This window comes from Heptranchias perlo, chromosome 16 (assembly GCF_035084215.1).
Source record: "Heptranchias perlo isolate sHepPer1 chromosome 16, sHepPer1.hap1, whole genome shotgun sequence".
Taxonomy (NCBI): domain Eukaryota; kingdom Metazoa; phylum Chordata; class Chondrichthyes; order Hexanchiformes; family Hexanchidae; genus Heptranchias; species Heptranchias perlo.
In genome coordinates this window covers 58729038-58755494 of record NC_090340.1, presented here as the reverse complement: position 1 = coordinate 58755494, position 26457 = coordinate 58729038, and the positions used below count along the sequence as shown (strand labels likewise).

The window sequence follows — 26457 nt, the reverse complement described above, 5'->3', positions numbered from 1 at the left end:
TTGGATGGGTAGAGGTCCACATCAAAGGTGCAGATTTGGTAAGTTACCACTTGAGTCTTCATAACTTCGGAGTCTTTAGTGTTACCATCATTCTTACTTATCTTTGACTCTCTGTAACAATTTAAGGTCCTTTTCAAGGTAGAGTGGCCTTATTACACTGTAGGTTCCAAATATAGCCTCACCAGCCATCTATAGAAGGCTAGAATAAGTTGACTTCTAATCAAGTGTCTCTGAACAGAACAGTCAGAATCAATCGGCTTTCTGCCCTCAGTTACTCGGTACAGCAGAGCAGGGTCCATTATTACTATTGATTCAATCACAGTAATATTACTGTATCTGGGTTTTATTCAGCTGCTAAATGCTCTGCTTAACACACCTAGCCAATAACAGAGAATGGTTCATTGTTTGTAATGATACATAAATGGGAGTGACTAGCTTGGCCTGTGTAAGAGTATAGCAACAATATTCTCAACCAGATCAAACTCTGTCTTCAATCAGTTTTGGATGTTGACCAATGGTGCATTATGATGACCTAGGAGATATATAACCATGGATTGACCTGATACTTCACAAACAAAAGATGAATTAGGGTCAGTGCCATTAGTCGGATCAAACTTCTATCCCACAGATCTTTATAGTGAATTCTGTTGGTGTCATACATTAAAAATTACTTATGGTAAAGAAATAACCAAAGTTAGTTTTAAGAAATGTAAAAAGATAAGTTAAATAATAAGAACATAAGAACATAAGAAATAGGAGCAGGAGTAGGCCAATCGGCCCTTCGAGCCTGCTCCGCCATTTAATAAGATCATGGCTGATCTGATCCTAACCTCAAATCTAAATTCATGTCCAATTTCCTGCCTGCTCCCCGTAACCCCTAATTCCCTTCACTTCTAGGAAACTGTCTATTTCTGCTTTGAATTTATTCAATGTACTATGTGGCATAGTGGTTTGTTCCCACTGCGTCTGGAGGCTAATTCAGTACAGAACATAAGGAAGTCTGGAGTAAGAAAAGGCCACTTAGCGCATTAACCCCACTCCAATCAAAGTCATGTATGATTATTCTGTTATTGACTCCCCACACCACTAATTATTGATCCTTCACTTTAAAGAACACTACCCATGCCTCCCCTGAAATAAAAATCAAGCAGCTCTGTTAAATACTCTATAAACCCTCAATCCCCTTTCTCAATAGATATTGATCCAGCTCCTTCTAAAAGGTGTCAATTCAACATGTGAAAATGACGAGCAGGAAAAGACTAGCTGGTCCATCAAACCTGCCCCACACTCACGACGGCTGTCGCATCATGACTAGACACTTCCTAACCCCTCCCCACAGCCATGTAATTTCCTGGGAGAGGCAAAAAAAAAACCAGGGCCAATAAAGTAAGAAAAAGTCTGGAAATTCCTCTCCCACCCCCCCCCCCCCCCCGGTAATTGTGACCAGTCCAGGTGATCACAATTGACTCCAAATCAACTCCTTGCTCTGGGAGCCTGTCTCATATGCCTGTTATCCTGTGGCTAGAAAAGGTTCTTTATACATCTAATTTTGCCCAAGCCTTGTGAATATTGGTCTTGTAAGCCCATTAAAGATAAATAGCTTGCTTACTTCACTCTTTCATTATTTTGAACATCTACTTCACACCTTCCCAAGTCTGTTTTCCAGCTAAAATAAGTTTAGTTATTTGAGCCTTTCATCATCACTTGAGCCTCTAAGGCCTAGAATCATCCTGATCATCTTTCTCTGAACTCTTTGTAATGCATGTACGTTCCTTTTGAGGTAAAGTTACCAAATCCGCACATCATACTCCAGAACTGGCCGCATAGTCGGTATAACTTGCTCTGACGTTTTCATTGCTATTGTAGCAGGTTTTTGTCAGTAGTAGAGCTCGGACTGTTGCCCCTGACTGATATCATCGAATCCAGCACAGACCAGGCACTTGAACCATGGGTCTGCAAGGCCCAATCCCACACAGAGTGAAGCGCCTTGGGCTATTTTTTACATTAAAGGTGCGATATAAATGCAAGTTGCTGTTGTTGCGATGGTTACTGGTTGTTGTGGTGGTTAATGGACTTGGTTTTGGTGGTTAGTGGACAAGATCGTGATTGTCATGGTGGTTGTGGTAAATTGTTGTAATGCTGGTTAATGGTTATGGTGCTGGTTAGTGAATGTGATTGTGGTTGGTAATGAAGGTGGTTGTGGTAAGTTGTTGCAGTGATGGTTAGTGGATATGATTGTGGTGGTGGTGCTTGTAGTAATGGTTAGTGGTTGTGGTGGTGGTGCTTGTAGTAATGGTTAGTGGTTATAGTGGTGGTGCTTGTAGTAATGGTTAGTGGTTATAGTGGTGGTGCTTGTAGTAATGGTTAGTGGTTATAGTGGTGCTTGTAGTAATGGTTAGTGGTTATAGTGGTGGTGCTTGTAGTAATGGTTAGTGGTTATAGTGGTGGTGATGGTTAGTGGATTTGTTTGTGGCTGTGGCTAGTGGGCTGTAGTGGTTAGTGGTTATAGTGGTGATTAGTGCTTGTGGTGGTGATGGTAATGGTGCTGTTCTGCATTTAGCCGTCAAACCATCAAAGGAATTAGGCTGTTACTGTAGTTTATAGGTTCAGTACTTTTATACTTCAACCATTCTTTTCAATCTGATTTGCAAAGGAACAATAATTCCAGCAACCAGACTGTGATGTGATGACAGGTTCATGAAATATCTGAGAAACATTTAATAGAAATAATACAGTCACACATGGACAGAGTTACATTTACAGACTCTGGGATTGAAAGACGCCGTGTGATATTAATAATGAACAAGACCACTGATTTACGGTTTTCAAAGAAAAATGAAAGACATCTGCGGAATGTGATCCCCATAACACTGGTAAAAATCCAGGAAGCCCACACAGCAACAACAGATTTTGATTTCTTCAGTCCTCTTTCAAGAGTGCCGCCAATTATAAACAGACGGTGGAACTGTGGAACATAATCATTGAAGCGCCAGTAAAAAAAATTCCCGGAACACTGCAAAACAAAAATAGAACTTGACGTCATTCACTCAACAGTGTGCATTTCTATAGCCCTGTTCACATGCTCAGAGGGCATTCATAGAATCATAGAATAATACAGCACAGAAGGAGGCCATTCGGCCCATCATGCCTGTGCCAGCTCTTTGAAAGAGCCATCCAATTAGTCCCACTCCCCTGCTCTTTCCCATATCCCTGTAAATTTTTCCCCTTCAAGTATTTATCCAATTTCCTTTTGAAAGTTATTATTGAATCTACTTCCACCACCCTTTTCAGGGAGTGTATTCCACATCATAACAACTCGCTGCGTAAATTTTTTTTTTCCTCATGCCGCTCTGGTTCTTTTGCCAATCACCTTAAATCTGCAGCCTCTGGTTGCCAACCCTTCTGCCGCTGGAAACAGTTTCTCCTTATTTATTCTATCAAAACCCTTCATGCCTTTGAAAAGAGATGAAGGCAATAAACGGCAAGGAGGAGAGAAAAATCAAGAGGATGAGGGTACAGGACTGAAGGCATGGTCGAAGAGAAGAGGAGGTTTCTCAAAGCAGACAGGGAGATGTCAAGAGGAGAATCACTGGTATGCAACACCTTAACCCTTACTTATACATACAGTGTTAGCCGTGGACCAATGGGTAGCACTCTCGCCTCTGAGTCAAAAGTCCTGCTCCAGAGACTTGAGCACAGAATCCAGGCTGACACTTCTGGTGCCAGTACTGAGGGAGTGCTGCACCGTAAGGGAGATGCTGTCTTTTGGATGAGACAATAGACCGAGGTCCCGTCTGCTCTCTCAGGTAGACGTAAAAGATCTCATGGCACTATTTCGAAGAGCAGGAGAGTTCTCCCTGGCGTTATGGCCAATATTTATCCCACAACCTACATCACTAAAAAACAGATTATCTGGTCATTATCACATTGCTGCTTGTGGGACCTTGCTGTGCGCAATTTGGCTGCCGTGTTCCCTACATTACAAGAGTAGCTGCAATTCAAAAGTAGTTCAATGGCTGTCATTTGGGATGTTCTGAGGTCATGAAAGATGTTACATAAATGCAAGGTTTTCTTTCTTTCATGAAATTCCTCTGCCCACAATTGTAATGAAGGTGTAAACCTTCACACTTAATGCTTTAACAAAATAACACGGGGGATTTTCATCCGAACTCATTCATATATTTTTATTAATATCACGCAGCATAATACCAAGACACTTGAGATCAGATGCCCAAGGACCGATTTTAACTTGGCCCACCTCGCGAAAACAGGGTGATAGCCGAGTTAAAATTGCACTGCACCTCTTACTGCCCCACTGCCGGGGTCTTCCACTGGACGAACCAGGCGAGTTAGTAATACAGGAACAGGAGTAGGCCATTCAGCCCTTTGAGCTTGTTCCATCAGTTAGATCATGGCTGATATGCATCTCAACTCCATTTAACCGCCTTTGCTCCCTATCCCTTGATACCCTTACCCAACAAAAATCTATCAATCTCAGTTTTAAAAATACCAATTGACCCACTGACGTTTGGGGGAAGAGAGTTCCAGATTTCCACTACCCGATGTGTGAGAAACTGCTTCCTGATTTCACGAACTGGCCTAGCTCTAATTATTAAGATTACGCTGCCATGTTCTGGATTCCCCCACTGGGAGAAATCGTTTCTCTGCATCTACTCTATCGAATCCCTTTACCATTTTAAACGCCTCGATTAGATCACCCCTCAACCTTTGCCCATGTGAATCAGGTGGGAGTCTCATTACTCTATATGCAAATCGTGGTCCTTTGACGTACATAGGACCCCGGTGCAATGTTAAGGGGCAGCTGGACACAGCGTGGAGCTATGCATGTTGTGCCCAGTTGAACTGGACAGTGAAGAGGAAGAGGAAGAGGCCCCAAAATCCCAAGGGGTCCTACGTACATCGTAGGACCACAATTTGCATAGAGTAATGAGGCCCCCCCCCACCATTTCCGCGGGGCCAAGAGGAGCAGGAGTCCTCCTCCGAGCTCCATGAGAATAATGTGGGCTGTTGCCATCCCCTGGACTCCCCTTCCTGCCGTGATTGCGTCCCTTGCCTCCTCACCTCCCCACCCTGGACCTCCCTGCCTGCCATTCAGGTCGGCATGGAGCTGGTGAGCCACAGCGGGAAGCCCGTTAGGGGTGGTGGTGGGGGATCCAGTGCAACTCGCCGTTGGCATGGTAATGAGGCCCTGCCGTCTGAATGTACCGGGGCCTCCCGCCAGCAGGATGGATGGGTTTTCCGCCCACTCCATGCCCTCTAAAACAAATAGAGGGGTTTTACCTCTATTTGTAAGCTTTTCTTTGCACTGCTTGCTATATATTAGAGGTATAGCTACTCCTAATACATAACAAGCAGCGCAAAGAAAAGCTTACATATAGAAGTAAACCCCTACCTTCTCTACAATGGGGAATTGAAAGACTGGCATTTTGCTCCTCAGATCACCCTCCCCTCTCTCACTCACACTTTTTTGCCTCACCACTAACGCCCCCCGCCGCCAATCTCCTCCATCCTTTTCAATTCTATTCCAACAGTGTCAGCTGTGGTTCAGTGGGCAGCACTCTTGCCTTTGAGTCAGAGGTTTGTGGGTTCAAGATTTCCATGACTCGAGCACAAAATCAAAACTGACACTTCCAGTTCAGTGCTGAGGTAATGCTGCACTGTCGGAGGTGCCGTCCTTCGGGTGAGATGTTAAACCCCAAGGCCCTGACTGTTCTCTCTGGTGGATGTAAAAGATCCCATGGCATTATTTGAAGAAGAGCAGGGGAGTTCTCCCCAGTGTCCTGGCCAATATTTAGCCCTCAACTAAAAATAGATTATCACACTGCTGTTTGTGGGAACTTGCTGCGTGCAAATTGGCTGTTATGCTTCCTACATTACACTTAAAAAGTAGTTCATTGGTCGTAAAGTGTTTTGGGTCAGGCTGAGGTCATGAAAGGCACCGTATAAACGCAATTTCTATTGTCAATTGAAAATCACAAGTATTAATATCCCAGCCACTAATCAGTTCTGCAAGGCTGTACTTTATAAGGAAGCAAATAGCTCATCTCTGGAACAGTCTACATATTAGACCACTTATGTATTCTTTGATGTTTTATAGCTTGTCATAACATAATTTGTCCCTAGAAACTCTCATTTTAACCTCAGCTCTTGACTGTGCCTCATTAAGCTGACTACGATGTTTTTCACACATGATGTTACATCTCCAGAACCCCACGGAGCAACGCAGCCTCTGGACTTATGAAATATCGCAGGGTTACACGACAACAACCTGCATTTATATAGCGCCTTTAATGTAGTAAAGCATCCCAAGGCACTTCACAAGAGTGTTATCAAACAAAATTTGACACCGAGCCACATAAGAAGATTTTAGGACAAGTGACTAAAAGCTTAGTCAAAGGGGTAGGTCTTAAAGGAGGAGAGAGAGGCGGAGAGGTTTCGGGAGGGAATTCCAGAGCTTAGGGATTAGACAGCTGAAGGCACGGCCATCAAGAAAAAGATCAGAGAAGAGTGACCAGCATGACTCTAGGCCTGGAAGGTCGAAGTTATGAAGAAAGGCTCAAGCAACTCAATCTGTTTCCGCTTGTGAAAGGAGGGTCAGTAACCAGAGGACACAGATCTAAGATAATTGGCAAAAGAACCAGAGGGGACATGATGAGAATTTTTTTTATGCAGCGAGTTGTTATGATCTGGAATTCACTGCCTGAAAGGGTGGTGGAAGCAGATTCAATAGTAACTTTCAAAAGGGAATTGGATAAATACTTGAAAAGGAAAATATTGCAGGACTATGGGGAAAGAGCAGGGGAGTGGGACTAATTGGATAGCTCTTTCAAAGAGACATGATAGGCCGAATGGCCTCCTTCAAGCTGTATGATTCTATGGACTTAATTTTAACATTGAGAAAGGGTGGGTTGGGGGCGGGGGGGCATTGAAAATTGCCACCATTTTAGGCCCGCCCCCAACCCGCCCATTTCCAGTTTTCACCAGGGCAGGAAGAGGGGCAGGCAACCACACCGCTCCCAGGAGATGGGTCGGGCCTTAAAACCTTTCAAGGAGGCTTTGGACCTCCACTTTTCTAGACTTCCCGATTTCAACCCCAGGGGGTCCGAGATTCCCGGGCCTTCTGTTTTACGCCTTGTGAAAGGAGGCGAGAAGGACCGAGACTAACAGGTAGGTGCCTAGAAAGGCAGAGCTTGTGGGCCCGGAGGAGCAGGAGTGTTTCCCCCAGGCCCAATGAGCCTACCTGCATCGGCCCCCCCAATGATCGGGGACCCCCGACCCCCGATCGCGGATCCCCAACCCCCGATTGCATACCCCCGACCCCAATCCTCACCGTACTCCAATCCTCCGATCCCCAATCCGACCTCTGACCCCAATCCTCCCACCCCACTCCAATCCTCCGAACCCCGATCCCGATCCGACCCCTGACCCTGATCTCCCCACCCACTCTGACCCTCCGAATCCCAATCCTCCCCCTCAATGATCGCGGACCCCCGCGATGACCCCTGATCCCGGCACCCCTTCCCCCGTTACTGACCCTCGATCCCATCCCCATGCCTCCCCGCGCGCCCACCCCCCCCCCAACCTCCTCCCCACTCCATCCATACAAACAAAGAGTTACCTGCAGACTTACCTGTAGATAATCCTCTCCCTGGCTGGTCTCCCGTCTGACTGAGACCAGCCTGACAATCAGCCAATCAGTCGGATGGAAACCGACAAAAAAAAAGACGTCCCTACGTCAAAATCGTAAGGACGTCCCGGAAACCCGTACTAATGGGTTTCCTGACCTTGATTTGACCCCTCCGCTGCCTTCCCGGCTTGGTTTTAACATTGATCCCTATGATTCTATTCTAAGACTCTGGGTAGACATGACTGAGGTGTGCAGAAAGTGAAAGTATAAGTGAGGTTGAAGTAAGCAAGCTATTTAACTTAGACAGGGTGGGTAAAAGCACAAATTCATCAAGTCCCGAAATAGGTTAGAGATTACAAAAACCTTTTTCTGCACAAGATAGTGTCCTCTGGGAGAAACTCCCTGAGAAAATGATTCATTCTACTTCAGTTAACACTATTTTTTTTAAAAAAGGACCTGGATCAATATCTGTTTTGACATGATTGAGGAGTGTAGAGAGTATTAACAGCACTGCTTAATTTTATTTCAGTTGGAAATAGTGGAGTTGAGTAATGCTCCTTAACACTGTCCAGGCAAGAGCCCAGGTTCTACCTTATATTGAACCAAAAATTGGGGGTAACGACTTGCCCTCAGCCGATGTCTGTTTTAGTAAGTCCGGTTACGGTAGGATGGGTAATTGTAGTCATGCAGCTATGCTGTTAAATCGTGACCAAACTAGCACTCATTTGGTGAAGTCTTCGTCTTACTGTTGCTGTAATCGTCTTGTGTGTCCTCGGTCACGGCGAGAAGTGTTCCCGCCAGTCTCCATACGATACGTGACTGTTTCGACTGCTCAAAGAACTCACAAATGGTGACCTGATGGAGATCACATTCCCACAGGAGGGAAATCTCCTAAAACAAAAACATGTGAGTTCGCTCACGGCCGGATGGAATTGGGGGCACTGGGCAAAAAAAAACTCCCTGCCTGTATGGTGGCAACTAACCAAGGCGTAAAATACAGAAGCTGCACCGTCTAGACTGGCTCCTGCAGTACTAGCATCACGAGCCTCCATCAAGCAGATCTAGAAGGAGGAAGGCATCAAGTTAAGATCTACAAGTGCCCGGCTGTAAACCAAATTGTGGAAGACTGGACTGGAACGGACTGTTAGTCAATTCCGAAGACCAAGGGACCGCGGAAGTAGTTCTCAGTCGGTGATGTCTAGGAGAGCGTCAAAGAACCTCAAGGAAGGCTTTCCGAGAGGAGAGAACTCTACACCATTCGATCCCCAGTTCAGTGGGTATGGAAACCAAAATGGAAGCGACCCTGTGGGGGTCCTCAAAACAAGAGCCGCTAGTATGGACTTTGAAATGACCCAGCTGATGGGTCATCGAAAGAGCCGCTAGTTCGACTCTCTGTAAATTCGTTACAGGTTAAATCCGTTGTTATGTTATGTTGTCTGATGTGTGTTAATTGGTAATAAAGCGCAACCATCAGATGATGATCATGGGTAACGGCAAGAAAGGCCGCTAACCTAACGACACGAGCTCAGTTGCATCTCTCTGTTATGATGGATTCCATGCCAAGTGAAACCGGGCGGTAAGGTCCATTTTCCTATTCACAGATCAATCCCTCCTCCCTCCCTCAAGTACCTGCTGTTCACTATCGGCTGGCCCACCTTGGTCTGTTGTGAAGTTAGATATTGCAATGTGGACGAGCCACATAAAGACTCGAAACAGACACTCATTCAATGGGAGGTTGTCCCACGAGTGTATCTAAAATAGTTGATTGACAGGTGTTGGTGGGGAAGTGGGGGGGGCGGTGGTGGGAGAGCAAGTCGAAAATAGAAGATTGCAGCTACCTTATTAGTTCAATCTATTTGGATTAACTTTGTCAGTCCTTTACATAACCGTGTAAACTTTAATTATGTTGCCTCAGAACCTCCTCTTTTCCAAAGAAAATCAGCTCAACTTCCATGACTTTTACACCGTAACTTAATTTCCTGTTATTAGCTGGTACGTGGAAAGTGGCACAGATTGGCTCACCCTCTTACATTCTCGCCATGGAAGGAAAATGCCAAGCTGCTGCTTGGCGCCTCCCCCAACAAATGACCCAGCCGAGATCGTAGGAGAATACACAACGACTTGCATTGATGTGGCACCTTTAACGTTGTAAAATGTCCTATTTTTATGCACAGCACAGTATATTACTGCCTCAGAAAGTGGCACAACTGCCTTACTTGGGGGCAATTTTAACCTAACCCGCCCACCGGGAAACTGATGAGATCGGGTGCGACACCAATTTTACTCTCCAGTGAAGCCTGGCGAGTCAGGTGAAAATGAACCCCGCTCTGTTTCTTTAGTGAAGAATCAGTAAAGCAGCCTTCAGAGGGTTAAATCGTACCTTTTGTGACAGTAGATTGAGAGCAGGCGTTTTCCATTAAGTGAGAGACAAAGGGGCAAACATAATCCAAAATTTGATCCCTGCCAACCTTTCAATCTTTTTGGAGGTGCCTCCAACATTTGAAACCTCTCGTCCCTCCGCCCACCCCCTCCAGTTCTGTTGCTGCAAACAGTGCGCTCAATCTGTTTTATCCATCTGTCAAAACAAAGGCAGATCTTCTCGGCACAGACAGGATTCTTTAGCCAGTCTTTCTCTGCCTATGCTGCTGAGGAATGCTGTAAATTTGTATATAATGAGTGTACAAGGGCTTGCAATACTTTGTGTAACCACAAATCTATGAACAGCTTATTCATGCTATTTCTCCACTCCACAGAAGCCTAATTTTAATTCAAGACTAGCAGACGGTATAACCTTTTAAAGTAATGCATAGAGGATGAGTGCATCTGTGTGCATTTATATATGTATATCTATAATATATTTTGCTGTAAGAGGGCATCTAACAGCATCTTAAACTTACCCCTGGCACCCTTCAGCTCACAACATTTTTGCCCACCAGGTTGCTGAAAGTGTGAGCTGGTAACGTCGCAGCCATGGAAACAGGGCATCTGGGACCTGAGTGAACGGGGCAAGCGACTGGGTATCTCCTTAACCAACAAGATTAAAGGATTGAGAAATAAACAGCACAAGGACTGAGAAGGATGTGTAAATTAGAGTGGGTGAATTCAATGTCAAATCAGGTACAGGAAGAGAAATAAGGAGAGGGAAAGAAAGATTGGATTAAGAGAGGGAGAAAAAAGAGACAGAAAGGAAAAATAATTTTTTGTTTAAAAATTTAACATATTTAAAATCTCCAACAACAATGAAGGAGTGAGACTCCACACTTGTAATAGTTAATTTTCAGTGCCAGACAGGTTGATTGCCAGTAATTAAAACTTATCACTTCGTTAAAAGGGTACTTAGACTGAGATTGACAAGGCTTAACTTTCTATGACGAGTTTAGTTTGTCTCTACCGCGCAAATACATCAACTTCACGTCGTTCGATGCATTTCAACGGTGAGGCAGACAGCGAGATGCTGTTTTCGTGAAGCTAACGGCAGGGCGGCACATCTCATTCGCCTCACTGTTATTTTGACGGCAAAATCTGGCCCATTAAAAATCTTATGTCTCTGTATAAACTCTCTGACCCATACTCATGGACACCCCTTGACCTTGCCATCTCCCATGGTCTTGGAACACTGACGAGGCCATCTCTGTCCACCTTCCATTCACCCATCACCGCTATCCCCGATAAAGGATTTGTTTACGTCCATCTAAGAGGGCAGACAGGACCTCAGTTTAACTTTTCATCGGAAAGACGGCACCTCCAACAATGTAGTACTCCCTCAACACTGCAGTGGCATGTCAGCCGAGGCTTTGTACTCAGGTCTCTGAAGTGGGATTTGAACCCATGACCTTCTGACTCAGGGGACTATGCTACCAACTGAGCCACGGCCAGCAGCATTCACAGCCCCTCTAAAGACAATGTAAGAGCAACTTAGCTATGCATACATCAGGAATCATAACCATGTCAGTATTTCTGCTAAGCATTTTGTTAAACTGGAACAATCACTGATACAATAAACCCCTTTCATATATCCATGCTTGCTCATCCATTACAGCCTGCTTAAGCTACAATGGCCAGGGAATGTGTGTGTTATTTCATTGTTCACTGTTTTAATAGAGGCTTTAAATAGGTTCCTGCTTCCAGTATGAATGGAAGCAGGAAGAAGTTAAGCATTTGGATGTTAACACGATGCATAGTAATGTCAAGGCTTATAAAGTGAATCTGTTCCATAGCATTCTTTAAACATCTAATGGGCCTTTGTAAAACAGGAGAGTACAGTTCTTTTTTCTGTTTTATAACAGCAATCAGCATTTCCTTTTTAAATTTTATATATATTTTTATGTATATATATATGTATGTATATATATATATATATATATATATAGCTGCATTTTTGTGCTAATCAAAGTGATGGATATCACTGCTGAGGAATTACACAGAAATTACAGCACAGAAACAGGTCATTAAACCCAACAGGTTTGGTGTTTATGCCGATGTTTATACTCCACACAACCCTCCTCCCACCCTGTTTCATCTAACCCTATCGACATATCCTTCTATTCCCTTCTCTCTCATGTACATATCTAGCTTCCCCTTAAATGCATCTATGCTATTTGCCTCAACCACTCCACATTCTCACCACTCTCTGGGTAAAGAAGTTTCTCCTGAACTCTTTATTGGATTCAATGGAACAATTTTCCACTTTGTCAATCAAGAGTTGAAATTATGGTGCTCCCCTCCCAGCGCAGAGTCTCTCTAATGGTGAACATGGATCGGAGAGTCGGGACTACAGTCCCATTTGCGACCCGCGCTCACATCTAGTGAGGCTCCTTTCCAGAAGCAGAGGCTCAACTGTCAGCAACGAGCACTCTCGAGTCATGCACGGCACAGTGAGATGTAGAGTGATGCTCCTTCCACTCCTCCACAGTGACGTGCCATTCCCAAACCTCAGAAGGGAACCGCTAAGGAAAGGGATTTGAATTGATTCCAGTCAACAGGAACTTGTTATCTACAAAGCTGATCAAATACTAGAACATGTCTCAAGGATATTCGATTAAAAGTCAAACTAGGTTATTCTGACATTGTATGGATCACTGGAGAGGCCACATTCAGAATATTGCGTGCAATTTTGAGCACTCTACCTCAAAGGGACATTGGTAAGGATTCAATAAGTGGTGAAAGGGATGAGTCTGAGACTTATGGCTCTAAATTACAATGGGAAACTTGAAAATTCAATTTGTGTTCATTGGAAATAGGAACCTAGATTGGATATAATCCAGGGTTGTAGATGACAGTATTGCACTGAGCACAGAACTAGGGGACATGAGTCCAAAACTAACTAGCCTCGAGCAGAACTGACATTTCAAAGACTTTTTTCCCCCCACAGGTTAGTGCCTCCCAAATTAAGCAGCTGTATTGCTTCATCCTTAAAAATGGATAGCTGGAAATAAATTTGAACACTACAGAGAGAAATAAAGACTGAGGGGATTAAATTACTTGATCAAACATAATGGTTCTTGAGTTGCTGACCCTTTAAGGGTGGGGTTGTCCATCTAGGGAATAGGCCAGCGCTGAACAACGGAGATATAGGGGTGAATTGAGAGTCTTGGGTTTGTCTTGATAACCTGTGTGAATCAGGGAGTACTCGTGAAGAACTTTACCTCATGAGATTTACTGGGTTGGGGTAGAGTCCACGATAGGATAGATGGTACACGGCCTGTGGAAGGAGCGAGTTTCATCGATCATCAACTACATCAGTGCGAGTTCTGCAAATCTTCATACCACCCAACCCAAAAGTCTCTCCGAACGAGATTGCCAATGAGCAGTTCAGTACCGTGGAACTTTGCCCATTAAGAAGTGGGTTGGGACTTCCCATTTAACGAAGGACTCTCATAGCCAGCAGGGGAGAGGACATCAGTCCAAGATGGATGTGAACCTGGATCCCACAGGTGAAAGAATATAATTTCCAACTTTTCAGGGCCATAAAGCAGCCTGCTGGTGACTTAACTTGCCAGGTCTTTCAGTTGGAAGAGACTTGCTTGGGTGACATATGCAGGGGGTTTGTCTGTAGCCAGAAATTATTATGTTGAGCAGGGATTGACACAGGATGCCAATCCCCGGAACTGTAACACATTTAAAAGTTCAATATCATATAAAAGCTTGATTCCCGGCCAGCACTGAACTTTTTGTTATCATCGTGTTGACAGCAATCCGATCCTGTCTTCTCCCACCGCCCCCCTCAAACGCACTTTCAAGCAGGAGTCCATGGATAGCAAACAGCGGCAGGAACCCCGTCTGGTTCTCCCCTCTCCCCAAAGGGCACTGAGGCCAGTGATGGTGCCACAACTGACACCCCAGCTAAGATTTGATAACTTATCACCGAGCAAGAATCTAACCTGGATTGACAGAGTTTACAGTGTTCACGGAAGACTATTTCAGATTGAAAGTATTTAATTAGAAACCACGGGGATAAAACTGGTCTTGGCGAATATCGCGAAACAGGCTCGTAATGAATGAACAGCCTGTTTTACACTGGGCCCCGTTTTCGATAAGTCCGTTTCACCTCCCCATTTTTTATTGAAATATAGTACTCGAGCTCTACATGGAAGGGTAGATTTCATGAATTAGTGTTCCTGGCACAGAGATTCATGTGCCCATTTTGCAGTGGTCCAATCTTCTGTCCATTAATTTAATGGATGGAACATAGGGCTATCTGTGTAACAGATGGACTAACCTCTATGCTCGATATTCTGATTAGTGCCAGAAGTGCTAATTAATGAAATCTACCCCATAAACTCATTCCTGAGCAATCAAGAGCACCCATTCGAATCTTTACAGGTCTGTTGTCATGGCATTTCTCTTTCATATTATGTGACAATTTCTAAATGGAATACAGAAATACTTACCTTCCGAATAACAGTATCTTCACTCCCTCTCTCCACGTTACAGAGTACCACGAACTGTGGGAGTGCAGGACATCCAGAAACTTGACAGTGCCTATAATTTTGAGAACTTCTACTCGGTTCCAACAGGAAGTAGTAGAGACGTTAGGGGAGGTAACCAAGACACAGTGAAAATCTCCTCTCTTTCAATGAGAAAAGCAACTTCATTGTGAGAGAGTTAAATAAGATATAAAATTTCACATTGTGGAAATGGGAAACTAACCAAAAGTGCCTGAATGTATAATCCTCGCCATTGCTGTGGCTAACACTGTCAGAGGTGCCATCTTTCAGATGAGATGTTAAACCGAGGCCCCGTCTGCCCTCTTAGATGGACGTAAAAGATCCCATGGCGCTATTCGAAGAAGAGCAGGGGAGTTCTCACTGGTATCTTGGCCAGCATTTATCCCTCAGCCAACACCACTAAAACAGATTATCTGATCATTATCACATTGCTGTTTGCGGGATCTTGCTGTGCGCAAATAGGCTGCCGCGTTTCTTACGTTACAACAGTGACTACACTTCAAAAATGTACTTCATTGGCTGCAAAGCGCTTTGGCACGTCCTGGGGTAGTGAAAGGCGCTATATCAATACAAGTCTTCCTTTTTCTTTTTTGTTGTGCTAAAGGAATGATACTGATGCTCTGATAGGGTCTGATTAGGGATTGGTCTTCTCTTGATGTGTAATTTTCACTCTTGTGCATGGCATGAAATGAGAGTCAGCCTGCCTTGTCTTCAAAAGTTGTTCACACACCGGCTGTACTAATAAATATTATCTGAGAAATTAAGATCATAGTCAGAAGCCTCCTTAATGTGAAGGGTGGTTGTATGTTGGTTGACATGAGTCTTATGGAACCCAACCCACAATCTAAATGGTCTTGGGGAAACGATTAATGAGAAACATACAACTATTCTGCCCCATCTCAATACTGATGCAAAGGCTTACAATTCATTGTTATTTTCTATGTATCTTGGCCAGCAAATGCTAACTATATGTGGAATAGATTACAACATATTCAATGTGGGTGTTGTCGTTTCTGGTTATTATAGAACGACTTTCTGTCTGATCAATTTCACTGTAGTTCCTGAGGTCGTGAAAGGTGCTATTTAAATGCAGGTTCTTCCTTTCATGTGTGAAGAATGGACACTTGAATGAGGTACTGGAGGGTATCTACCCACCCACCCCACCCTGGAACCCTACCCCAGCTGGGGTCATTGCTTCAGGAGAGGAAGCAATATTCGTAAACTCTGAGAAGGAAAACCATCATCTCCAAGTTCCCATCCAAGTCACACACCATCCTGACCTGGACATATATCGATGCTCATTCAATGTCTCTTGCGAAGTTGGAGACACCAAGTTAGTGTCCTGAGAGTCCCCTTGTTCATTTCACCCCTTCCCTGTATTCCTCTTGTCATCTACCTTTTAGAGAGTCACGATCCAAATGTTGACAATTACCCTAATTTCAATAATCTATTTGCAGGATTATAGGTGCTCCCCGATTCCACATTCATCTAAGTAAACAAGAAAAAAATTACCCCTTCCCCTCAACGACCTCCAGCAATCCCGCTGTACACCCAGAGGGAAGTGCACTCTGCTCAGCTTTTACCCCAATTTGGCAGCTGGGTCCTGAAACAAGTACTAGGCCCCTGGTTAGCATAATCAAGGGGTCTAACACACATTTAAGGAGGCCATCCTGGGCACTTCCAGTAGGGGGGCGGTTGGGTACAGGATACGACCACCCGAAATTGGTCCCCCAACCCTAACTTTGCACCCAGAAACCGGATATCATGTGTACAAATTTCTATACCCGAGACTTTGATACTTTCAAGAAAAAGATCAATCCCTAAACACCGATATCCTTTCATAGAGTACAAAAGCAAGGAAATAATGCTAAACATTTATAAATTACTGGTTAGGCCTCAGCTGGAGTATTGTGTTCAATTCTGGGCACCACACTTTAGGAAGGATGCCAAGGTCTTAGAGAGGAGATTTACTAGTATGGTACCAGGGATGAGGGACTTCAGTTAGATGGAGAGACTGGAGAAGCTGGGATTGTGTGTTTTAGAGCAGAGAAGTTTAATCGGAGATTTAAGAGAGGTGTTCAAATTCATGAATGGTTTTGATAGAGTAAATAAGGAGAAACAGTTTTCAGTGGCAGACGGGTCAGTAAACAGAGGGCACAGATTTAAGGTAATTGGCAAAAGAACCAGGGGGATAGATGAGGAGAAATTTCTTTACGCAGCGAGTTGTTCTGATCTGGAATTCACTGCCTGAAAGGGCGGTGGAAGCAGATTCAATAATAACTTTCAAAAGGGAATTGAATAAATACTTGAAAAGGAAAAATTTGCAAGGCTATGGGGAAAGAGCAGGGGAGCGGGACTAATTGCATAGCTCTTCCAAAGAGCCGGCACAGGCATGATGGGCCAAATGGCCTTCTTCTGTGCGATATTATTCTATGATTCTATGATAATACACAAGGACTAAGATAATACTGCTGAATGAAGCAGACTGATTTTTAACCTGTTAATTGCTCTGAGATTGGTTTCCAGTCAAATTTAATGATATGACATTGAAAGGTTTCAATTGCTATCTGCAATACATACACATAAAATGTTTTGTGAGTATTAAACTCAACAGGATTCACATTTACCAAACAGTAGAAAACTACATCTGTACCTGCTGCACATTTACATTTTCCCATTTTAAAAAAAGTCTGTCAGCTTAGGTCTACAACAACAATAACAATTACTTGGATTTATCTAGCGCTTTTAACGTAGTAAAGCACCCCAAGGTGCTTCACAGGGGCGCATTGGAGGCAGTTCAAAGAAGGTTCACTAGGTTGATTCCGGGTATGGAAGGGTTGTCTTATGAGGAAAGATTGAACAGGTTGGGTCTATACTCATTGAATTTTAGAAGAATGAGAGGAGATCTTATTGAAACATACAAGATTCTGAGGGGACTCGATAGGGTAGATGCTGAGAGGATCTTACCCCTCAAGGGGGAATCTAAAACGAGGGGGCATAGTCTCAGAATAAGGGGTTGCCCCTTTAAGACTGAAATGAGGAGGAATTTCTTCTCCCAGACGGTCGTGAATCTTTGGAATTCTTTACCCCAAAAAGCTGCGGAGGCTGAGTCATTGAATACATTCAAGGCTGAGTTAGACAAATTTTTGATCAGCAAGGGAGTCAAAGGATATGGGGAAAGGGCAGGAAAGTGCTAAGAGGTAAAAATCAGATCAGCCATGATCTCATTAAATGGCGGAGCAGGCTCGAAAGGGCAAATGGCCTACTCCTGCTCCTATTTCTTCTGGTCTTATGGTCTTATGGATATCAAACAAAATTTGACACTGATCAACACAAGGAGATATTAGGGCAGGTGACCAAAAGCTTGGTGAAAGAGATGGGTTTTAAGGATCAGCTTAAAGGAGGAGAGAGAGGTTAAGAGGCGGAGATATTTTAGGGAGGGAATTCCAGAGCTTAGGGCCGAGGCAGCTGAAGGCACGGCCGCCAATGGCGGAGCGATTAAAATCAGAGATGCGCAAGAGGCAAGAGATGGAGGAGCGCAGAGATCTCGGAGGGTTGTGGAGCCGGAGGAGGTTGCAGAGATAGGGAGGGGCGAGACCATGGAGGGATTTGAAAACAAGGGTGAGAATTTTAAAAATCGAGGTGTTGCTAGACCGGGAGCCAACGTAGGTCACCGAGCACAGGGGTAATGGGTGAATGGGACTTGGTACGAGTTAGGATATGGGCAGCAGAGACACTGACACTGACAATGGATCTATGACTAGCTCATTCAGATTACAGAAAACAGCAGTTGGCTACGTCAAAGCAGTTTTAAATCTGTAAACCTAATTGTCCACGGGGCAAAAATGTTATCTGCTTCTTAAACTAAACATCAAAAACAACAGAATTCCGGATTCACAAGGGTAAATATCATATAGTTTTCCAAAGAATGGAACCCTCACACTCAATTAGCTAGTGAACCGTGATGTTAAATAATTTTTGATCGTTCAATTCTTAACCTTCAAATCTTTTTAGCAGGAAATAAATAAATCAATTGGAAACGGAGTCCCTGATTTCTTCAGGTATAACTTTGCTAATAGGATTTCTGCTGCATATATTGTGTCATCCTGAAACCTGAATCCTTGATGGGCTGGTTTAAATGAAATGTTATCTACATCTATTTTGCCGACTGAAGTAAATCAGCTAACTGAATTTGCCTGTATTTCCTCCCGAAGAAAATTCTCCATCCATCGCTCTGACATTTATGTAGTTTATCTCCATTCCCAGTTTCATTATTTCAAAATTGCTTATTCAGTATATCAACTCCTCTTTCTAGTTGAGATTGACAGTATGTCTAATGAATTTATTTGCAGCACTGAAGAGCTCGAGCTTTCTTCTCCGTGCTGGATACCGGTTTAAAGGGCCGACTGTCTTGAGCTGCCATAATGAGGCCTCTTTCCCCGCTTCCCCTCCCTAATACTGTTGTGATTTCACTCGAGTTCCTTCAAGATCACAAGCTGTCGCAAAGATGACTTCCAGTACCCATGTAAGCAGCGATGAGCAGCTTGGCAGTTGCAAAAGTGCCTACGGCAACATCAATGTTTAAAGACCAATGGAATTTTTACTTCTCTATCACAGAAATCAACTTGTTTTTCAAAGTACCAGTACTCCTGGTTACACAGGGAGGTGATCTCACCTAGGATGTTCCTCTCGTCTTACACATTCAGTAACGCTCCCATTTTTTATTTGTTTTTGCTTGCAAGGGAGAACCCACTGTCTACTTACTATCACGAGAAGAGTGTTGCTAGCAAAGGAGAGCTTTCATTCAATCGCTGGTGACAGCTGACGCCACAAACATTTTGCCCTCAACTTATTAAATTTTGAGGAAGTAACAAGCAACATGGATCCTGTGGATGTGGTGCACTTGGATTCCAGAAGACATTTGACAAGGTGCCACGTCGAAGGCTACTACACAAAATGGTGTGGGGGGTAACATATTAGCATGGATAAAGGATTGGTTAGCTAACAGGAAACAGAGAGTAGGCATAAATGGGTCATTTTCAGGTTGGCAAGATGTAACGAGTGGAGTGCCACAGGGATCAGTGCTGGGCCCTCAACTATTTACAATCTATATCAATGACTTGGATGAAGAGACCAAATGTATGGTTGCTAAATTTGCTGATGACACAAAGGTAGATAGGAAAGCAAGTTGTGAAGAGGACATAAGGAGTCTGCAAAGGGATATAGATAGGTTAAGTGAGCGGGCAAAAATTGGGCTAATGGACTTTAATGTGGGAAAATGTGAACTTGTCCACTTTGGCAGGAGGAATAGAAAAGCAGTATATTATTTAAATGGAGAGAGATTGCAGGACTCTGAGGTACAGAGAGATCTGGTTGTCCTAGTACATGAATCACAAAAAGTTAGTATGCAGGTACAGCAAGTGATCAGGAAGGCAAATGGAATGTTATCATTTATTGCAAGGGGAATGGAATATAAAAGTAAAGATGTTTTGCTACAGTTGTACAGGGCATTGGTGAGACCACAGGCTCGAGATTAGCAGGGCGGCGGGTTCTCAGTGGGGTTCGACTGGGCGCGTGGGTAACGCGCCCAGTGAAATCAGTGTGCTCTGCACGCAATTACAGGATAATTGGAGCCACTTACCTGTGCTTCCGGGTTTCCCGCTGGTAAGCTGCGCGGCGGGCGGACTGCGCATGCGCAGCAAGGTCTGTCAGCTGGAGGAGCCCTATTTAAAGGGGCAGTGCACCAATGCTCCTCCTGCAGCAAACAACCAATGCTACACCATGGGGCAGGCCAGCGGGAAGGCTGCCCCAAGATTTTCAGACTCCTCACTCCAGCTGCTGCTGGATGGGGTGAGGAGGAGGAGGGAAATATTTTTCCCGTCTGATGGGATGAAGTGCCCTCCCTCCACCACGGAGAAGGCATGGCCGGAGGTGGCCGAGGAGATCAGCAGCTGCAGCAATGTGGCACGAACCTGGGTCCAGTGCCGGAAGAGATTTAATGATCTAACCAGGTTAGGCAAAGTGAGTATACTTACGCATTCTCCCACACTCCGTCTTCCTCATCACCTCCACCACCGCACAACCCCTTCTGCACTGCTAGCACAACACTCTCACATCACTCCTCACATCCACTCAACTATCATCCTCACCTTGCCTGCACGTACTCACCGCCCCTGTCCCCATTCGAACACTGCCACGCAATTCAATCCTCATACAATATCATGGCTATGTTGCACACGCACCCTCCATTGCATCTCCCTCACGCTCAACCCCACCCACACCAATGCATGCAGTGGCTCACCATGCAACCATCACTCAATCACGCCTCTGTGTTTTGCCTTGATAGGATAACGCCCGGGAGAGGGCACGGACTGGAGGGGGCCCGCCACGCCAGGTGGTCCTAACGGACGTGGAGCAGCAGGCATTGGACATCAGCCGCACGCTGGAATGCCTGTCTGTGGCGGATGCCGAGGCTGGGATTGCACAAGCGGCCGGTGACAGAAAGCTAACACTCAGCACTCATGATAGCGAATGATCTCAGCATCACTTGGCATCTGCAGCACCTCAACATCTGTCCACATGCCTAATATTGCTTTCTGTTCTCTTGCAGGGCCATCTGCGAACGCCGTGACTGTGGAGGGCGATTCCTCAGAGGACCTGCCGGCCTCTGAGGGTCCATCGTCACATCTGAGCCATGCATCCACAAGCGCAGATACACACACCTCGGTGGGTCCCTGTCCTCAGTTAGTTGGGCGTGCACATGGTGAGTCACCACGCACATGTGAGCACGAGCAGACCCTAGTGGCAGGGGCAGACGTGGAGAGTCCGCTTTGGTGGGAGCACTCTTCTCCAGGCTCTGCTCAGCTGGACCCAGATGCTGAACCCTGGGGGCCAGCAATGAAAAGGAGAGTCATCGAGGGGCAGCAGCACATTGCCGAGGTGTTGGAGCAGGTGCCACGCGCACTCTCCACAATTGCGCAGAGGATGGAGGAGTCCAACTCCTGCATGAGGGGAATGGTGGCACAGTTACAGGAGGGTATCTCCGAGATAGTGTCGCAGGGACGTGAAGGCATCTCTGAGATAGTGTCCCGGGTAGGTGCGGGAATGTCTGCAGTGGAGGAAAGGCTAGCCTCCCTCGAGCGTCAAGCACGGCTCAACAATGAGTCCATTCAGGCTCTGACAACAGCCATTCGGATTCAGGGTGAGCAACATTCTGTCGCCTTGAACAGGCTGACAGATACTTTACAGGTGGCCTTCCAAGGCCTCTCACAAGTCCTCCAAACTGTTGTCCAGCAGGGTGGAAGGAGTGATGTGAGCCTGGGCCACAAGAGGGATGATGGTGAAAGGGGACATGGAAGTGGGGGCACCACTCAAAGCGCTCCCATGTCTCACCCGTTGCCCCCCATCTCAACCAGTACCCATAATGCTGCCCCCTCTCCAGTCTGCCCCTGCACAGGTGCAGGTGGAGCAGTCTTTGGAGGGGCCCTCACGGGCGCCCAAACCCAGAGGGCATCAGCCCAAAGCATCTCATAGGTCAGGGCATGGAAAAGAGCAACCTGCCACTACCTCTGCTGAAGCCACAGGGGTAGCACCACGTAGGGGTTCCCGGAAACGCAAGGCAAAGGTTTTGTGAGCACAAAGGGAATGCACAACGGTGTCTGACGATTTGTCATGTTTTTCATTTCATTTGTTTTGTTTCACATGCACAATAAATCTTATTATTATCACCACTACTGCCACGTCTTGCCCATTCTTGACTGGCTTGTGGAATAGGTCCCTTTCATGGGGTTCACCATGAACACGCACACTTGATGCCACCCATTGTGTCACTGCAGAGCGGGTGTAGGTGTATTTGCAGGGCTCTTTTGTGCAGACGACTGAGAGACGCCGGCGATGTCCCCGGTGGCACCCAGGAAGGATGCGGAGAAGTTGTTGAGGGCAGTGGTGACTTTGACAGAGACAGGTAAGAAGATGGTGCTCGGGCCAGCCGGAAGCAGCTCGGCATGAAGGAGGCTGCAGATGTCCACGACTACATGTTGAGTGACTCTGAGCCTCCATGTGCACTGCTGCTCAGAGAGGTCTAGGAAGCTGAGCCTTGGTCTGTTGACCCTATTGCGAGGGTAGTGCCCTCTGCGACGCATTTCTCTCCACGGTTGCCCTCCCTCCTTTTTTTATTCGTTCATGGGATGTGGGCGTCGCTGGCAAGGCCGGCATTTATTGCCCATCCCTAATTGCCCTTGAGAAGGTGGTGGTGAGACGCCTTCTTGAACCGCTGCAGTCCATGTGGTGAAGGTTCTCCCACGGTGCTGTTAGGAAGGGAGTTCCAGGATTTTGACCCAGCGACGATGAAGGAACGGCGATATATTTCCAAGTCGAGATGGCATGTGACTTGGAGGGGAACATGCAGGTGGTGTTGTTCCCCTGTGCCTGCTGCCCTTGTCCTTCTAGGTGGTACAGATCGCGGGTTTGAGACGAGCTGTCGAAGAAGCCTTGGCGAGTTGCTGCAGTGCATCTTGTGGATGGTACACACTGCAGCCACAGTCCGCCGGTGGTGAAGGGAGTGAATGTTTAGTGTGGTGGATGGGGTGCCAATCAAGCGGGCTGCTTTTTCCTGGATGGTGTCGAGCTTCTTGAGTGTTGTTGGAGCTGCACTCATCCAAGCAGGTGGAGAGTAATCCATCACACTCCTGACTTGTGCCTTGTAGATGGTGGAAAGGCTTTGGGGAGTCAGGAAGCGAGTCACTCGCCACAGAATACCCAGCCTCTGATCTGCTCTCATAGCCATAGTATTTATATGGATGGTCCAATTAAGTTTCTGGTCAATGGTGACACCCAGGATGTTGATGGTGGGGGATTCGGCGATGGTAATGCCGTTGAATGTCAAGGGGAAGTGATTAGACTCTCTCTTGTTGGAGATGGTCATTGCCTGGCACTTATTGGGCGCGAATGTTACTTGCTACTTATGAGCCCAAGCCTGGATGTTGTCCAAGTCTTGCTGTATGCGGGCTGGGACTGCTTCATTATTTGAGGGGTTGCGAATGGAACTGAACACTGTGCAATCATCAGCGAACATCCCCATTTCTGACCTTATGATGGAGGGAAGGTCATTGATGAAGCAGCTGAAGATGGTTGGCCCTTGGAAACTGCCCTGAGGAACTCCTGCAGCATTGCCCTGGGGCTGAGATGATTGGTCTTCAACAACCACTGCCATCTTCCTTTGTGTTAGGTATGACTCCAGCCACTGGGGAGATTTCCCCCTGACTTCAATTTTACTAGGACTCCTTGGTGCCACAATCGGTCAAATTCTGCTTTAATGTCAAGGGCAGTCACTCTCACCTCACCTCTGGAATTCAGCTCTTTTGTCCATGTTTGGACCAAGGCTGTAATGAGGTCTGGAGCCGAGTGGTCCTGGCGGAACCTAAACTGAGCATCGGTGAGCAGGTTATTGGTGAGCAAGTGCCGCTTGATAGCACTGTCGACGACACCTTCCATCACTTTGCTGATGATTGAGAGTAGACTGATGGGGCGGTAATTGGCCGGATTGGATTTGTCCTGCTTTTTGTGGACAGGACATACCTGGGCAATTTTCCACATTGTCGGGTAGATGCCAGTGTTGTCGCCGTACTGGAACAGCTTGGCGAGAGGCACAGCTAGTTCTGGAGTACAAGTCTTCAGCACTACAGCCGGGATGTTTTCGTGGCCCATAGCCTTTGCTGTATCCAGTGCACTCAGCCTTTTCTTGATATCACGTGGAGTGAATCGAATTGGCTGAAGACTGGCTTCTGTGATGGTGGGGATATCGGGAGGAGGCCGAGATGGATCATCCACTCGGCACTTCTGGCTGAAGATGGTTGCAAACGATTCAGCCTTGTCGTTTGCACTCACGTGCTGGACTCCGCCATTATTGAGGATGGGGATGTTTGCAGAGCCTCCTCCTCCCGTTAGTTGTTTAATTGTCCACCACCATTCACGACTGGATGTGGCAGGACTGCAGAGCTTTGATCTGATCCGTTGGTTGTGGAATCGCTTAGTTCTGTCTGTGGCATGTTGCTTCTGCTGTTTAGCATGCATGTAGTCCTGAGTTGTAGCTTCACCAGGTTGGCACCTCATTTTTAGGTACGCCTGGTACTGCTCCTGGCATGCTCTTCTAAACTCCTCATTGAACCAGGGTTGATCTCCTGGTTTGTTGGTAATGGTAGAGTGAGGAATATGCCGGGCCATGAGGTTTCAGATTGTGCTGGAATACAATTCTGCTGCTGCTGATGGCCCATTGTGCCTCATGGATGCCCAGTTTTGTGCTGCTAGATCTGTTCTGAATCTATCCCATCTGGCACAGTGGTAGTGCCACACAACACGTTGGATGGTGTCCTCAGTGCGAAGACGGGACTTCATCTCCACGAGGACTATGCGGTGGTCACTCCTACCAATACTGTCATGGACAGATGCATTTGCGACAGGTAGATTGGTGAGGATGAGGTCAAGTAAGTTTTTCCCTCGTGTTGGTTCGCTCACCACCTGTCGCAGGCCCAGTCTGGCAGCTATGTCCTTCAGGACTCGGCCAGCTCAGTCAGTAGTGGTGCTACCGAGCCACTCTTGGTGATGGACGTTGAAGTCCCCCACCCAGAGTACATTCTGTGCCCTTGCTACCCTCAGTGCTTCCTCCAAGTGGTGCTCAACATGAAGGAGGACTGATTCATCAGCTGAGGGAGGATGGTAGGTGGTAATCAGCAGGAGGTTTCCTTGCCCATGTTTGACCTGATGCCATGAGATTTCATGGGGTCCAGAGTCAATGTTGAGGGCTCCCAGGGCCACTCCCTCCTGACTGTATATCACTGTACCGCCACCTCTGGTGGGTCTGTCCTGCCAGTGGGACAGGACATACCCAGGGATGGTGATGGAAGAGTCTGGGACATTGGCTGAAAGATATGATTCTGTGAGTATGGCTATGTCAGGCTGTTGCTTGACTAGTCTGTGGGACAGCTCTCCCAATTTTGGCACAAGTCCCCAGATGTTAGTGAGGAGGACTTTGCAGGGTCGACTGGGCTTGGTTTGCTGTTGTCGTGTCCGGTGCCTAATGGTCTGATGCCGGGTGGTCCGTCCGGTTTTATTCTTATTATGACTTTTCGTAGCGAGATTTTACAACTGAGTGGCTTGCTAGGCCATTTCAGAGGGCAATTAAGAATCAACCACATTGCTGTGGGTCTGGAGTCACATATAGGCCAGATCGGGTAAGGACGGCAGGTTTCCTTCCCTAAAGGACATTCGTGAACCAGGTGGGTTTTTACAACAATCCGGTAGTTTCATGGCCACCATTACTGATACTGGTATTTTAATTCCAGATTTTTTATTTAATTAATTGAAACACAGTGGAGCCCCACAACACAGTGCTGTGCAGGTGGATGTGTCACAGCACTGTGTTGTGGGGCTCCACGTGTCAGAGGTGGCCGGCGAGGCTGGTGATGCTGTTCGCCCTCCGAGGAGGTCATGACTGCAGCTCCGGTGGCCCCCATCCGGATGTTTGAGGGGGTCCACAAGGTAGGTAAATGTGTCTGGACACCGGGGTAAGTGTGCAAGTTTATGCATTTGATTGTTAGGAGGAGGGTGGTGGAGGCCAAACTTTGTCCAAAGTGACAGAGTGGCCTCCTGCAATGAGTGAAGGTCTCTCCCCCTCAACCTGTCAAATGGACCTTTGCAGCTGCCACAGGCTGATGGCTGCAACACGTTCATTTCAACTTGGAGTGTTTCCCCCAGTACGGGAAACAGTCTCAGTCAGTTGCAAAATCTGATCCCTCCTAAAATATCAGGTCAATCAGGTCTGTAAACAACCTGAAGTACCTGTTTAAGTACTTTAAGTGGCACCTC

At 46.1% G+C, this 26457-nt stretch overlaps 1 long non-coding RNA gene across 1 annotated transcript in view; it reads right to left on the bottom strand.

Annotated features, from left to right (window-relative positions):
- Nucleotides 1-2716: 2716 nt before the first annotated feature.
- The window catches only part of LOC137333385 (uncharacterized), a 112064-nt gene continuing 88323 nt past the window's right edge, over nucleotides 2717-26457 (bottom strand). Inside the window, exon 3 of the long non-coding RNA XR_010965891.1 lies at nucleotides 2717-3013. This is a non-coding gene — a long non-coding RNA (uncharacterized lncRNA). The remainder of the gene's footprint in view (nucleotides 3014-26457) is intronic.